Source organism: Caretta caretta, chromosome 22 (genome assembly GCF_965140235.1).
Source record: "Caretta caretta isolate rCarCar2 chromosome 22, rCarCar1.hap1, whole genome shotgun sequence".
Taxonomy (NCBI): domain Eukaryota; kingdom Metazoa; phylum Chordata; order Testudines; family Cheloniidae; genus Caretta; species Caretta caretta.
Window position 1 is genome coordinate 14169169 of NC_134227.1, and position 17525 is coordinate 14186693.

Consider the following 17525-nt stretch of genomic DNA (forward strand, 5'->3'; position numbering starts at 1 on the left):
CATTTGCAGAGCTGAAGGAGTGAGTCTGCAGAGTGGCGGACAAAACCTTCGCTGTTAAGAATATTTCCAGCCCACAGGATTTAAGCCAGGAAAGGAGGAACTGCAACAGCAGAATTCGACGTGGAATTTAGAGGGGACGTGTATGGTCATACTAAGGATTGTGAAAGGCAATCTGAGGCAGCCACAGCTAGCTGTCCCCTGGAAGAGAGGCTCCCCAGCAGGGGTCTGGCGCATGCGGCTGCACATCAGTTACAATACTCTGTACACACAGTCTTCCCCTCAGAACCACCTGAGACTCCAGCAGCCTCTCGTCTGCCAGCCTCAGAAAAAACATCTGATACTTTTGTTTCAAACAGAGGCCTGGAATTACATCCTTGCTGCTCATTTTATTGCCTGACAACGCATGGGATGGCCTGGTCTCTTGCTACTGGCTCCAGACTGCAGCAAACAAGCACAAAAACATCTCCCCTGTGCACCCATCTTCACACACCGTGAACCCTTAGAGCAGTGGTTCTCAAACTTTTGAATTGGTGATTCCTTTCACACAGCAAGCCTCTTTATGGGTCCCCCTCCCCTTATCAATTCAAACGATATTTAACACTATTATAACTGCGGGAGGTGAAGCGGGGTTTGGGGGTGGAGGCTGACAGCTCATGACCCCCACATAACCTCACAACCCCCTGAGGGGTCCCGACCCCCAGTTTGAAAACCCCTGCCTTAGGGAGACTGTTTGTAATTGGGCTGCATGAGGACTGGGATCTAAGCCTCCACTGAGTTTCGTACAAGCTCAAAACTTCCTCCATTACACTACAGTTTACAGACATCCCAAAAGGCCCGACGTACCACAAGAAAGCCCCGGATAGAGATTCCCATCTCAGTTTGGCAGGTTCTGGGTTTCGGTTTGACCCGTTCTAGACCCATACTCCATTACAGTGCACCATTGCAGGGTACGTGTGCTGGATCCAAGGTTTTTGCTCAGGCTTATCTCCACTCCCTATAGATCTCAAACCTCAGGTCTGAATGTTGCATCCTGCTTGTTTGGGCTTCTGTTCACCTTTGCACCTCATTTGAAGTCTCTAATTATTATTGCTATTGACAGGACAGGCTGCATAATGGGCAGCCTCAGCAGGCTGGCCAAAGAGTGACCAAGTCATGGAGACCGAAGTTACCTCTCGGTCCTAGAGCCGAGTCCCATTGGCAGGGCAGGCGTGCACACTAATATAGCCTGGATTACTGCAGCTGAAAAGGAAATCAGCCTCTGGAGTCTTACAGTCTCCCAAATAACAAGGAGACGCTTCCACAGACCCACCAGTGATTTTGGCAGGTGCAGCTCATTAACTCCAGCCCTCATATAAAAGGGAGGCTGGGCAGGTCCTTACAGGGAGCTAGGACAGAGGAGATCCTAGCAGGGGCACCACAAGTTCCAGGAGGAAGCTTGGGCTGCGGTTCACGGAACACTGCTGGGTGTAGTCCAACCACATGCCAGGGAGAGAAGAGGTGAATTTGGACACGCGTTCTGGGTCTGTGAGCTCTCTTGAAGATGCGGTAGGAGTCCGGCTGACTCCTAGCACTAAATTCTCTAGAGGCTCAGCTCTAAATGAGATGCTTTGGTGTAACAGACTGGTACAGAAGCATTTAGGTAAGGAATTTAAACAAAGCAATCGTGGGCTCGATCACCTTGCCCCACAATCATGTCCTCTCAGCAGCACAACCACCGCTGCCCTGCCCAGCAATTCTGCATCTCATCCCTCCACATTTAATTGCTTTTATTATTCTCCTTTAATTGCTATCACATCCCTCCCACTCTCTCTCTCTCTCTGTGCACTTCTCACCAAAGCATTATTGCTGAATCACAGGCACGATTAAAAAAATCAATTACTCCGTGCTTCCCACATCAGATGGGACCACAAGCCCTGTCGTGCTTCTCTCATGTCGGCATCAGTGGGGCCGCCCGCTCAGAGGAAAAGTGACCTGGCTGGGCCCTTACTCTGGAACCCTCACAACTTGGTAAATGACCTATTACTTTGTCAACGAGTCCTTTTTTTCCTCTTTCCTCTTCTCAGCAAGCCGTGGGAAATAGAAGAATTATGATAAAAGGAGGCCAAATGTCATTCACTTGAATAACGGGAGCAAAATATTGAATGAGAAGTTCAAGCTGCAGTGCACAAGGATAAGCCCAGCAGGTAGTGTCAGTTCTTAGAACAGCAGAATACGTTGCTATTTTAGCTAATTCCATTAAAAAGGCAAAAACAATCCAAATCGCATCCATAGTTGAAAGTCCACATAGAAGTATCTTTACAATACTCATTTCTATTGGGAGACTATATAATGGCCAAGTCATAAGAGTTAGGGCAGGAAGCCGCCATGCTGTCATTTAGATGAGTCATAAAACCAAAGCCTGACCACAACTGGCAATTAGAGATCCCACAACAGAAGGGAAATTAGCTCTAATATCCTGGTGAGCAATCTTATTCTGCCTCTTCTAAATTTCCCCTGTGTCGTTGCAACTGGATTCAGGGTGCTGCTTCGCTTCCTGTCCCATACTGTCACACAACATGGCTGTGCACTGTTCTGTAGCTGCTGAGGCCCAGAGGCATCGGAAATCTGCTATATACTCCTGTGGGAGCATGCAGGGGTCAGTGCCCATTGCCTCCAAAGGCTAGCGTCACAGCTGTCACATCCCAGGGCTGGGTGGCATGAGCGAAGTGATTCTTGTTTAAGTTTGCTTTGCAATCCTTTGGAAGGAGTTGTGTGACAAATATATGACAAAGTATAATCATTAAACAGGCGGGCAGGATCAGCTAACGTATCCCCTACACCTCCACCAAAACAAATCAAGCAGTAATTATTGGGCTGAGCAGCTTGTATAAACTGCCCCCATCCAGTTCTGCCCTGCTTGGGGTTTTATTTATTTCCCCTCCTCTCTCCTATGCCTACTTTAGGGATTTTCCTCATCCAGCATCCTCACCTTATCAGTCAAGCCAAAGATCACAGGCTCAGTCTGGATTCAAACCCCACAAACACAGAGTCTTGGCAAAGACCCCTCCTCTTCCCAGCCTCTGGACCTTGTCAGCTTTGAGGAATCCCTGCACCTCTCTGTGGCTGAAGTGCGTGCCCTCGGGGTGGGGGGGGGGGGGGGGAAGCTGCCTAAATAATTCCAGAAGGAGAACAACTGCAGCCCTGGATCTAAAGCTGAGTGAGCATGATGCTTTCTAGGCATGCAGCACAGTAGTGCGTTGACTTCAGGCTACCTTACTTGGAGTATGCATTGATCCAAAGCTTGCATGTGACATGCAGACCAGCAGAAGGTACACCACTGCTCTGATGGCATTAGGAGGTGCAGTTGCTCCACACTCCAGACAAAAAAAACTCAAACAACGTTCAGATGCCTAATTATGCTTAACTTTAGACAGCCCCCCCCCCCCACCCGCTAAAAAAAACAAAAACCAAAAACGGGCTTTAACATTGTGGGCAAGATGTTCAAAGACACAAATGGCAGTTAAGCACCCAACTGCTCTTAACGTGCCTTTGAAAACCCTCCCCTTTAGGCCTTCACCCCCCTGTGTCTCGGTTTCCCTCATCAGTACAAAGGAGAGATAATGACACTGACCTACCTTCGTGAAGCCCTTTAGATCTGTGCAGGGATAATGTTCTAAAAGTAGCATTCTCTCAGACTTCTCTCCCTCTGCCCTTCCCTGCCTGCGGTGGGTAGGAGTTTGCATACGGGCTGTCATCTAGAGCCAGCTGTAGTGAGCTCCCCCAAAGTTGGAGCAGGAATCATTCAGGTTATTATTTGCCTGCTACCGATGCCATCCCAGCATTTCTTTGGCGGCAAAGAGCTGCTTCCTCTGGGAAGATCTTGCAGGGTGAAGAGCAGCTCAGCCCGGGGAAAATATGAGAAAGGAACATTTATTTTGCTTTTCTCAGTGGGTCATTCTCCCTTAGGACTCAACAGGAGCTAAGGCAGCATTTGTCACATACTGACCGTTCAGCTGGGTCCTCGGCCAGACACTAGTATAGGTGGCAATTGCGGTATTCGGGAATGGGCCGTTAAGGGCCAAGCTTCTCAACCCCACAGAAATGACCCAGGGAGAAGAAAACATGAACTGACAGTCACAGGCACATAACGAAAGGCAGACAGTTGCGAGTGTTTTAAGGGTCAAAACTCAGAGTTGAGTAAGCTGAGAAAGCATATGTAAGTGAACCTTCCACTGGCTGCTGAGCTAGATGGAGCACAGGTCTGGTCCTAGGTGCAGCGCGGGAACCTCCAGCACAGCCACCTGCTGCGTGTACATTAGAGAGGGCATAAAACTGACTAGAAACAGAAAGTAAAACCCACTGACCTCCAGACTGAGTGGAGCGGGGGGAAAACCAGCACAGACAGCAAATCAGCATTTTTACAGAATGGCTTTGGTGCTGGGGGACTGAGGATCCTGAAGGCTGAAGTCTTGCTTCTCTGCTGAGCAGTTACAGCCTGGCCAAGCGGCAGGGCAAGCTCGACTCACCAACATGGCTCAAATCTGGGCTGGAGGGAGCACCCCGAGGATGGGAGAGGCATTCAGACTGCATGGCCCAGTCAGCATTAGGCTTCTGCTCAGACTGCCAGCAAGGGGATGATTTAGTGGAAGCTGTTGGGGTGGTTTTGCACTGTGGACACAGATTTCTTGGCAACTGGACATACACACACGCACGTTAATATACTACATTAACATGCGGTAGCTAATTAATCCTTGCTGCGTGCCCCTGTGGGATAGATCAGTAGTCTCCAAAGTGGGGTGCACAAGACCATCTCCCCGCGCCGTCTTGGGCGGCACCCCGGCCCTCCCCCGCTCCGCCTTGGGCGGGACCCCGCCCCTCCCCTGCGCTGTCTTGGGTGGGATGCCGACGGCAGCTCTCTCTCTTTTTTTTTTTTTTGGTTGCTTCCCCAGAGTTGGCCCTGGGGGTGCGCGATTTAAAAAGTTTAGAGCCCCCTGGGATAGATTATCATCTCCCGTTTCACAGACATGGCAACTGGGGTTATGTGGCTTGCCCAAGGTCACACAGACTGTTAGTTGCAAAGTTGGAAGTATAACCCAGGCCTTCTGGGTCCCAGTCCCATTCATATTCCTCAGAGCCACGCTGCCCTTCACGTGTATGTATATATCAGCATATCCTAGTCCTACAGACTTCAGCAGAACCAGGATTTACCGGATAGGAGAAGTGCTGTGACAAAGAGAGAGTCTAGCCTAGGCTCAGTACTGCTCTGACTGAAATTAATTGTAAAATTTCTCATTCACTTCCAGTGAAATGGGATCAGGCTGTATAGGAACCAAATTAAGTTCACAGTCATTTCACATCCAAGTCACAGGTTCAGATTCCAAATAAACTTTCTTCTTCTACAGTTCTTCCAAGAAGGGAGTTTAGTAAAATACATGTTTTATACCACCACCTTGAAGATATTCCATGTTCTATATTTCCCATGGCTTCCTATCTCCTAGCTCTTCTCTCTCAGATTGTAAACTCATCGGGGCAGGGACTGTCTTCATTTTTGTGTTTTGAACACATTGTCAATCCCATTCTAACAATAAAATACCAAGTCTTTCCACTCCAGATGAACAAGGTATTGTTCTCTAGCCATTTGCTTCACAGCTTGGTCTAAACACATTTCCCCTGCATTGCTATTGATACAGAGTAATGTACTTAGTTTCTGTTCATTTAATAATGTAAGGGAGAGACATTTGGCAACATCTGAAAGCTGCATGGTGGCATCTGGGCATCCTGTGCTCTGATGTAATTTCACTCCCACATCGCCAGTAGTGAAGTCACTGCATCCCAGAGACGTTAAGCGAAGAAGGAACTACAGACATACGTTTGCCAAAAAGATATTGGCTGGGAGAGTTTACACCCTCCTCTAAAATGGCAGGAAACAGGATTTGATGGGATTAGTGGTCTGATAAACTGTGGCAATTTTTTGATTGTTCTTAAATTAGTTTCTTGTTGTGGATTTTGGTAACTAACAAACTAAAAATGTCCAAGGGATATAAGTTAGCCAGATCAGTAGACACAGATAGCCCATGACAAGGGCTCCCTTATGTACCCCTCCTATTGGTCAGTATTATCTGGGTAATTACTATGATCCAAATCCTAAAGCTGCCTAAGCGCCCTTCAAAGTTAATGCCCGAGTAAGGGGCTTCTAGCTCTATCCCTAAATGCAAATCAATAAAACAGTGAGCTTCCCAAATCAAACACATGAATTGAAGGGAACTATCATGCGAGGATGGGAATGAGTTCTATGAGGCGTGTTAGTGGCATGTCTGTTCAGGCAAACTAGAACCTGCCCTCATGAGCCCTTCCACAAATGAATATTTTCTACTTGCATCTGAGAGGGGGGTCAGGAGTGAAATTCTTTCCTAGCTTCAAGAAATCATGGTGCTCTCATCCTGGTGAGAGGAACAAATGCATCACATCAGTGGAGCATGGCTTCTGGAAAGTCATTTTTAATACATATGTTGTAGCTGAGTTATCACTAGAGCCAATATGCTGTAATATCTTATGGAACAAACGGATTTACACAGATTAGCTGTGCACAGGGTAAGCCTTGGAGAAAGTCCACTTTACAGCATAGCTGAGTGTGCTGTGGTGGGTCCCACCCTCCTCCGATGCTGAAGCTGGCTCTCCCCCGACACAGTTCCAGGTCACAAGATGGATTGTTACCAGATTACTCAGCCATATTCACCCATCCCGACAACTAACCCTTCCCACACCTCCAAGCAACAACCTCAGTTAGGAAGACTGATGGATTCCCTCAGGCACTTATTGATGGGGAAACCGTTGTCTGTCAGAACTCATCTAGCATGAGAGCTGTCACTTGCAATCAGCTCTGTTCTCCAAGCTACGTTTCTGCTCTGAGCAAACACGCTTAATGCTGGCTTTCAAGGGAGCATCTCCCCCCAGGCAGTAAGGATGGGTTTCTTCTAAACGGTAGATTTATTATTTTACATTAAGGTGGCCCGATTCAGAACCTTGCAAAGCTGCTTGTCAGACAGCGTATCTTCTTGAAGGACTCCATGATGAACCAGAAAGGGAGGGAGATGATTTTGAAGGATCTTGGGGAGTTGGAATGCAACAGCTTCCACCCCATTTTCTCTCTTCTGTGCCCACAGTCTAAAAGAGGAGGTTGCTTGTTTCATAATCCCTTAAAATAGCCCATCCAAGCAACTGTTATGAGTTGCAAAACATTAATTAAGGCCCCAAGACCACCCTGTGTAAAGCAGGAAAGCAATGTTTGATGCATTTGTAAACTGGGTACAGTGGGGATATATCATTTACCCAAGTTCTCACAGCAAGTTAGTAATAGAACCCAAGTCTCCAGTCCTCTACTGTCGATTAGCTAACACTCTCCAGAGTTCAGAGTAGCAGCCGTGTTAGTCTGTATTCGCAAAAAGAAAAGGAGGACTTGTGGCACCTTAGAGACTAACCAATTTATCTGAGCATAAGCTTTCGTGAGCTACTCTCCAGAGTAATATTTACAGTCGTACAGGCAGCATATACACAGATATAAATGCGCGCACACACACACAAAGTCCTGCAGCTTTAGAATGCCACCTTGTCCTGTAGGGTGAATTTCAACAAGCTCCTGTTTTAAAAAAAGAGAGAGACACATTCCCTGCCTCATGCAGTGGCTGAATTTTCAGAATGCAAGTCTATATTTAGAGCAAGACACATCTAATATATAAATAATGGAGTCATCACTGGCAACTCCATGTTTAATTTTGCACTGACATTTGCGCTTAAAGCAGGACTAAAAATCCCTCTCTTTCACACTTCACTGATTGAACTGGGCTTCCAAACTTGACACAGTAACTCAAAGGACAATTGCACTTTCCACATAACAAGTAAAATAGTTACTAACTTTTTGCAGAAGAAACATTTCAAAACGATCCTTTCTGTAGCGTTGTCCTGTTTTTTGTCGTCTTTTTGGGCTCTCCTCTAGCTAAAAACGTCCACAGAACAATCCCCATAAACTGCATACTACACACACAGCTTTTGGAGTAGTCAGAGAAGCTCACAGGGAGTCATTCCCCTCATTTTGCATAATGGATTTGATCAATACCAAGCATAGCTGACGGAACTGCTCTGAACCCTCCCCAACTTTGATTTTCCAACACTACCTCTACAGCTGTGTTCCTCACAAAGACCCTTGTGAGCCAAAGGTAGCAGGCTGGGTTGGAGGGGATATGGGGGAGCACAAGTGGGGCTTTCAGGAAACAGATGAGTTCGCAGGCGGTGTGTCGAGAGCCCTCAGGATACAGGTGGAGTCTGCACATGTGTAGCGGTCAAGTGGAGGAGCCTCGTTGCCCATGCAGTTGGAGGTTTCCCTGACTCTGAGGCCTGGGTGCTCCGGGGAGCAGAGACAGCAGTGCCACAGAAGTCCATCGTACACCAGTATCCTGGTGCAGAGACAAGGGCTCCCACCCGCAGCCCCGGTCACCACACCACACAAATCCCTGATCACTCACCTCACCTCTCCCAGATTGCCCTGGCTTGTGTTGGTGTAACAAACCAGACTCTTAGCTTTGGGTCAAGGTTGTTTATTTATACCCCCCCCACACACACACTCCCCAGGATTATACACAGGGTAGGGATTAGAGTATTGACATACGCAGTACAGATGTATAGTATGTGCATGCATTCACACGGACCCTCTATTCTTCACTCCCCCCGCCCCCCCATGCACACTCAGTAGCCAGGATGGCTGTATCATGAATAAAGAAAAGGAGGACTTGTGGCACCTTAAAGACTAACAAATTTATTTGAGCATAAGCTTTCGTGAGCTACAGCTCACTGCATCCGATGAAGCTAACGAAAGCTTATGCTCAAATAAATTTGTTAGTCTCTAAGGTGCCACAAGTCCTCCTTTTCTTTTTGCGGATACAGATCCTAAACCTTAGGCACACAAGACTGCAGCTTTTTTCTCCTGCCAGTCTAGGAAGCCTGCCTGATGCCCTGACAGAGCTCTCCAAGATTCCTTTTCCCCTTCGTAGTGTTAGAGCAGTTCAGGAGGGTCATCACCCTGGAACAGTTTCACAACAAGAACTTGTTCACCGCCCACATACAGGATCTGCAGGACATATGGAAAGAGAGAGGCCAGAACCAAGCTCCAGCCCCTGCGTTTGATAGAGGCCCCATTGCACTTCCTTCAAAAAAAATAAAGTGGTTCCATTCAGCCTCCCTAAATTCCAGCAGCAGTTCCAGGTAGATCTGTTATTTTTGACTCCCTTCCTGACCTAACCTGTTGTATAGCGTCCCTGCGCACAGGGCCTGGGCTGTACCATGGTATAATAGAGTTATCGGGACGAGTGAAGATGGGGGACCACCTGACAGGCAGTGATGCCGCTCGGCACAGTTTGGTGAGCAGCCCCTTCCAGTGTGTTCTCTTATTCACATGCTCTGCCTGCCGCTTGCTAATTGCTTTCTGAAACAGGAGAGACAGCTGATGAGCAGAATGCTGCCACTGATAAATTCCCCAGCACTGTAAATACAATTCACCTTGCTGTGAACAAGGGAATGGTAAATGGAAATGTTTGTTTGTGCTGAGATGTTTAAAAACAAAAGCCATCTCCAGTGTGGTTATGAATATTTATCTAGTTTGCTTATTTATGTGCCGAGGGACTTCTGCTCTCTAGGGCTTGCACAGGTCTGTTGAGAGCCGATGCTAACTAGGGCAAATGCAAACTATTTTGCCAGTACTGTACCATTAATGCTCATCGAACCCTCTTTGCATTGCAGAGGATGCCAGTGACTGTGTGTGCATCAGTATCCTGCAGAATTAATTCCATTGAAAAGTATTGAGCTCCTGTTTGAAAAGGGTGGGTGGGTGGATGGGAGGAGAACACCTTCCCTCATTTCAGGTGGCATATTAAGACTTTAAACACAAGCCTCTCACTCTTCCAAAGTTAGACAAGCTCAGGCCATGCATTTCACTTTATGTGGGTCTTCCAGATGCACTCCTAAGAATCAAGGGCCTGTTTTTCTGAACATTGTGGTGCTCAAATGCTCTTTTGATATTTTATTTATAAGGAGCACAGTTTGTCCCAATGGCCTAGGTAAAAATTCCCCAGCCCAGTGCTGAGCCTTCCACCCAGGATGTGGGGTCATTCCATTTGTGCTGCGTGTCTATAATTGTGAAGCAGTTAGGGACCCCTTAAGATGAAAGATACCCAGGATTGCTAACGCCAACCATATAAAAATCATGAGATTTAAAAATAAATATGTTTTCAGTTCTTTTTACTTGCCTTATGGTTTGGGAACCTTTAGGTTACACGAGCCACATTTTCAAACTTTTCTCTGCAGCCATGAAGGTTAGAAACTTTTATTAAAAACAAAACGAAAAAGCAGAGAGTCCCACGACTTCAGGAGCTGAGACTAAGTCAGACAGACACCCACAATCAAGTTACAAGAGTTGGCAATACTGCTGTGTAGGTGTAGAGTAAGATTATTCACTGATTGTCCTAAACCCTAGTGTGTAGCATTACTGCTCAATAGTCACCATTGTTCCACCCCAGGGTCAGCTGTATTTCAACGGCAGACTAAGAAGCCACATACAGCAGGATGCATATTAAGAGTGGCTACGTTTGCGATCAAAAGGGGATGGAAGGTGCTGAAAGTGTCTAGATATTATGGTCATAGAAAACTCCAAGTGATAGAAAGGTGAATTCTTAGTTACTGATACATCTTAATGTAAATGGCAGCTAAGTAAGCAGAAAGCCAGAGGCTGTGGCAATTAAGATATAGAACCATCTGGGGCACTGAGGGGATCAACTATGATGGAAGATACCAAATAAAAAAAAGTCAAGGAGGTTAGAAAACAAAAATGACTAGTTCACAGGATCCCTCTTTGCAGACAGATGGTCCTTTCAGGCTTTCTATTCTCTAATCCCTCGCTCTGCAAAGCAAACATCCTAAATCCCAGATAATGTAGGTTTTACCATCTCATATATATCCCAGAGCATTAAGGCTGGCCCCAGCGATAGGATACATATGCTTAAACATTTGAATGCCTAAGTAATTTATGGCAGCAGGAAGCAATTACCTGCATTTTGCACAAAGGTGAACTTGACAGCCTTGCCTCCTGCCTCAGAAGCCAGAAGTGGCCTCTCTCAGAGCAGGTCATCTTGTCCAGTGGATTATACCATCGGCTGAGCCAAACCACTAATGCATGATTGTTGGGTTCAAGTTAGAATTCTTCTGTATTCCCCTGGCGATCTCCATTAGGATGGGGACAGGAGGGTCAAGCATGTGAATGATGGGAGGTCTTCTCCATCACTCTATAACAGATGTTGTTAGCACAATGCAATTTCCTTCCTGTGGGGCAGCCTCTCTACAGCATGGGTAAGCTCTCTGAAGGTAAAGAAAACTAGGTGCATCCCAAAAACGACAGTAATTTCACTGTTAAAAAGTCCACGGACACCTAGGACTTCACAGCCTTTATTATGCTGCGCACACTGGCCACTTGGAACTCCCTGGAGATAGCAGGGCTAGAACTTGGGATCTTCCTACTCCAAAAAATACAAGTCCCTGCCACTTGAGCTAATAGAGAATCTCCATCCACTAGTGAAATATAGGGTCTATGACCCAGAACTGAATCATCTGGATTCCATCCAGCAGCATATACACACACTAGCCAATTCATTACAATATTTAGCCTTTATCCTTTGGTGGCAGGGACCGTACATCAACGTGCTTTACATACATGGATGGATCCAACATCAAGCCAGGAAGGGGGTAATCCTCCTCCTCCTCATTCTGTAGTGGAGAAGCTATGGAACAGAGAGGGTTAGTGACTCATCCAAGGTCAAACAGCAATTCTGTGGTAGGGCTGGGAACAGAATTCAGGTCTCCTCACTCCCCAGACCTGGGCCTCAGCCACAAGATCACCCTTTCTCGACTCTGGGTAGGGGGGAGTGAGGAGCTTTCACATCCTGGCCTGTGCTCTGGGCCACTTTGGGTTCAGGGTTCCTCTCCAGTGTCAGATGTGAGAACCAGCTCCTGAAGGGACAGGGAGCAAGACAGGGAGGTGGCTGGCAGCGGCTTAAAGCTGGGTAATTCATTATCAGTCTCACAGCCTCCCTGTTAAGTCAGCTCAAATGACTTAACAAGGAGCAGTTAGCGTCTCTGAGCCTCACGGAGTGCGCTCACAATTAAACAGACATGGAAATGCATTTCATGAAATATGTATATTGTTTGCCTCCTAAAGAGCTGGTTAAATCAGACCATGAAAAGACCAGAAATTAATGCTTAGAATAACAGTCACTCTCAATTTCCCTTCTAATGCGTCCCAGACGAGTACAGAAAAAGAGGATGGGTCCAGTGAGATCTCCGCACTTCTTAGAGCTCTCGGGGAGCAGTGGACATATTCCCAGGTGGTGTAAATCAGCATAGCTCTGTTGAAGTCAATGACACTTCACACAAGCTGAGGATCTGTCCCCATATCTCTTTTCATGTTTGGAAACCCCCTTGTCCATAATGGGCACTACTGAAAACAAATCATAGCCGCAGTGTTAACGATGTTACCATTGTGGTGTAATCAGCAGCCCCTTCTGTACCTGAACAATTCAGGCCAGGATTTGGGAAGACCTTGAGTGAGGATGCTAGGCAGCACAGTCTGTGCTGATCAGCCAGAGAGAACCGCCAGGTCTGTCTGCATCCAGGATCCTCAATAAAGAATCCATGGATTGTTCAAAGCACCCCGCTTTGTCCCTTCCCTTCCGTGAGGGATGCTCTGCAGGGCTATTCCCTCTGCCCGCAGGGGGGGCAAGGTGGCAGCTTCCCATGTGGGTGCAGCGCTGCTAAAGAGCAGAGAGAATACAGCAGCCCTTCCTCTGGGTTGGTGGCAGGATTCAGATTCCCAGCATTGGCCAGAAGAAGGGTCCTGAGCCGCAAATTAGAAAGGCTCCGCACCACAGAATATTCATGAAAGGATTCGAACCCCCAGCCTTCAAGCGTATAAGGCTTGTAGTTTGTGGCAGGATTTTCACTTCCAGCCTCCAAGTACCACACAATCCCCATCCTTGGGGCTTTGAACAAAACTGCAAGTACACAGCAGGATTGCCCACACAGCAGGGCCCAAACATGGCAGGATCCCCGCACACCACAACCCAACACCCCAGGGCATTTTCTTATTGCCGTTAAATGCAGCATTTAGCATCCTGGGCTGTTTACTTATGACAGACGGTCTCGTCTCCCATGACTAATGGCTCATTGTTTGTATCTGTACTGGAGGAGTAAATTCTTCATTATTGGAGAGATCTGACATGTAAGAACAATTGGAGCAAATTGATTGTATTTTCCAAATCATCACACAGACTCTAATTCTATCCACAAGAGGCACTAATTTGAGCTAGAATTACCTTCTAAATTAGAAATTAGAGCTCTTGGTGGAGAAGAGCAATGATTCCCGATGTGCTGCATGGCCAGTGGGGGAGGGGAGCAGAGTCCACTCTGATTCATACTCCAGACAAGGTTCCTTTTGTCTGCCTGCATATCCTTCTGTGATTTGGTGGCCTTCTACAGGGAGGGTACGTCTTCACTGAGCTATTAGCATGGGTGACTGGCAACTGGGTTAGCCTCCCCTGGGCGTGCGCAGTCATACTACAAAGCCAGGCCTGTGTTACTGGATCCTCTCTGGTGCGCTCACTCATGTGCATCACTAGGAATTCTGGAGGCATGGTTCTTTATAAAAAGAAAAGGAGTATTTGTGGCACCTTAAAGACTAACAAATTTATTTGAGCATAACGAGAGTGATCAATTAAGGTGAGTATTGATAAACTAAATTGAGCTGCTCTATGATTCTTTCCCAGTGAACAGTGGGAAGGCACTAAGGAATGTAGGAGAAACAATACAGCTGAATAAATGGGGCCTGGGGTCACCAAAGCTATAAGGTGCCCCAGGATTCATTGGTCTTCAAGTCCAGGTCTCAAGACATGAGGTTGATTTGCTCTAATCCCAGAGACTGGGTGTGCTGCATTGTCCTGTTGGCAACCAACTAGATTTTTAGAAGGGGCCTAAGTTAAGACATCTCAAAGGGTCCTGACTTCCAGAAGGTAAGTACTCAGCACTTTCTGAGCATCAGCCCCCTTTGAGGTCTCAAAAGTTAAGCCTCCCCACATTGAGGCATTCAAAATTACTTGTCAATTTTGAGGATTAAATATGAATCTTATGACTATTCTGTCAACATTATGAATATTTATTATTTTTGATTGCCCCAAGTGTTCCAAGCACCCCACAGGAACATGTACGGATACAGCCCCAGCCCAGAAAACGCTCCCAATATAAACTAGACACAACACAACAGGGGAGGGTCATAGACAAATAGGGGGGTGAAGTAGGGAAAGCCATATTTCCAGTCTCAAGCAGCCAAAAATCATGAGGCAGGCCTGAAAAGCAGTCATGAGATCTTAAATCATGAGATATTCATAAATGATCTGGAAAAAGGGGTAAACAGTGAGTTGGCAAAGTTTGCAGATTATACAAAATTACTCAAGATAGTTAAGTCCAAAACCAACTGTGAAGAGTTACAAAGGACCTCACAAAACTGGGTGATCGGGGAACAAAATGGCAGCTGAAAATCAATGTTGATAAATGCAAAGTGATGCACACTGGAAAACAAAATCCCAACCATACATAGAAAATGATGGGGTTTTAATTAACTGTTACCACTCAAAAAAAATTTTGGAGTAATTGTGGATAGTTCTTTGAAAACATCCGCTCAATGTGCAGTGGTAATAATAACCAAAAAAAAGCTAACAGAATGATAGGAAAGGGGTAGATAATAAAACAGTAAATATCATAATGCCACTATATAAAGCAATGGTACAGCCACACCTTGAATACTGTGTGCAATCTTGGTCACCCCATCTCAAAAAAGATATATTAGAATTGGAAATGGTTCAGAGAAGGGTAACAAAAATGATTAGGGATATGGAACAGATTCCGTATGAGACGAGATTAAAAAGACTGGGACTGTATCTTGGAAAAGAGATGACTAAAGGGGGATATGATAGAGTTTATGAAATCATGAATGATGCGGAGAAAGTTAATAAGGAAGTGTTATTTACCTCTTTCAATAACACAAGAATCAGAGGTCACCCAATGAAATTAATAGGCAGCAAGTTTGAAAGAAATATAAGGAAGTACTTCTTCAAACAATGCACACTCAACTTGTGGAACTCATTGCCAGGGGACGTTGTGAAGGCCAAAAGTATAACTGGGTTCAAAAAAAGAATTAGATAAATTTATAGAGGATAGGTCCATGAATGGCTATTAGCCAAGATGGTCAGGGATGCAACCCCGTGCTCTGGGTGTCCTTAACCCTCTGACTGCCAGATGCTGACACTGGATGATAGGGAATGGATCACTCGATAATTGCCCTGTTCTGTTCATTACTTGTGAAGTATCTGGCACCAGCCACTGTTGGGAGACATGATGCTGGGCTAGATGGACAACTGGTCTGACCCAGTATGAACATTCTTATGTTCTTAGATTTTTTTTAAAAAAATAATACATTTGATTTCTCTCTCTTTGCCTTGGGTTTCTGCTTGATGGCTTCAAATTTGTCTCTGCAACCATGGGGGCTAGAACCTCTTTTTTATTTGAAGTGAAAGCTGAGATCCTAACATAATCACATGACTCCAGGTACTGCAGCTTTAAGGCGGGAGGTATGAAATCAAAAATCACAAGACCCTCCCGATAAAGTTGTGAGAGTTGGCGACACTTGCTAGGGTCGAGGAAGCATAGACCATATCACACAGTTTGCTCTAGTCATTACAGCATGTGCACATTCAGGGGCTGTATTTCTTTGTGACCATGTGTGAACTTTGCCTCCCGAGCTCCTTGTAGGCAAGCAGTTAGGAGTGACTTTTTAGGAAGGATGAGAGACAGATTATTGTGCTGCTATAGCCCCATATGCAAAGTATTGATGGGATGGGTGCATGCTGCCAGTACAGATTGTGCTGGGGTAGTCATGGACATAGCCCATTCTGTTGGCCCAGTACCCCAGTCACATGGTGGTTGCAGCTGGCTGGCTGCTAGAAAGTGACTTTCTAAAAGATGTAAAACTCATTGGGACATTAAGAGTGTGCTGGTTCAGCTCAGATACACGTTCGCTTTGTTATATCAAGATAGGACAGTAATTTTTTATTATTACATTCTTTGCTCAATAAAGCAAATGAGTTTCTTTTTATGAATAAGAGAACAAAAGTAATATCCTCTGAGGTCACCCTCCTGTCTTGTATAGGGCTACCTCTTGGGCAGTGTCTCTGTATAATACATACTAAGCCATTATCATGCAGAGAAGGGGGGTCTGGGTAACGCGCTAGCAGAGTGGTTTTTTACCTCTGAAAGCCCAAATTTAAATGTGTCTTCAGTCACACGTGAGTCTGAGCTGGTGTTCAGCTAGTCCTCACTGAACATGGAACCATACCACACCACACAGATCGGAACTACTGGTGCATAGATACCACTGTGATAGCCATTAACACATTGTATGTTTGGGGTAGGCACAAATCATGACTCAGCACCCCCTGAAAAAAGGTCACAGGATTAGCATAACAATCATGAGATATTAAAAATAATATTTTTGAATATTTATTTGCCTTCTTTGACCCTTTGGGCGTGGGGAGTGACAATTTTAAGCTTTTTTCCTCTGCCATGAGGACTGGAAACTGTCATTTAGACAAATACACAGCAAGCTGAGATTCTCAGGACATAACATGACTCCAGGAGCCGGGGCTTTAAGAAGAAAACGCAGGATATCACAAGAGTTGCCAACATACTTATGTAGGAATAGGATAACTATTAGCATGCTACATAAGGAATCCAGCAGTGGAATAGGATGGTTGTGCATCTGGAGGACTAGCAGTCTCCAGCAACAGAATTGTGCGTCAGGACTGAGATTAAGGTTTGCCATGTCAGGGTAAGGACATGGGGCAGTAGTGACTTGGAACACCAGAGGTTGTCAGGGATATTCTAGCAAAGCTTCAAAGGTGGAATAGGAGGAGAGTGTTCCAAATGCCTGCCCTCAAATGTGCTAATGTAGCCATAGCCTCTCATTTACAAGATCACAGAAATTCATCGCATTCAACCAAAATTTATCCATAGGCACTGTGCACTTGTATAAATATAAAGGTAATTGATTAGGTGCTTTATGGGGTGTGCGTGTTAGTGCCCTGGCTTTATGGCCCATTAGTAGTTAGGCTCAGTTATGATTCTGCATTCTTTTGATTATGCAGATACAATCTATCATATTGTTCCAGAAACTTGGTTAAAGCTGCACTCAGTGACAGCTGCAGTTTGCTCTTTCAGAGACACACATCATCGCTCTCTTTTATGAGAGATAAAATTGGCCATTGCTGTTTCTGCAAAAGCAGCTGTTATTTGTTGTTTTTTTTTAAACTATTATGATGAGTTTGCCTTCCCTTCCCTCTTAACTGAATTACACCGTGTTTATCTTCCCAGTGCTCTCACGGAAGCATACCGGCAGGCGTACC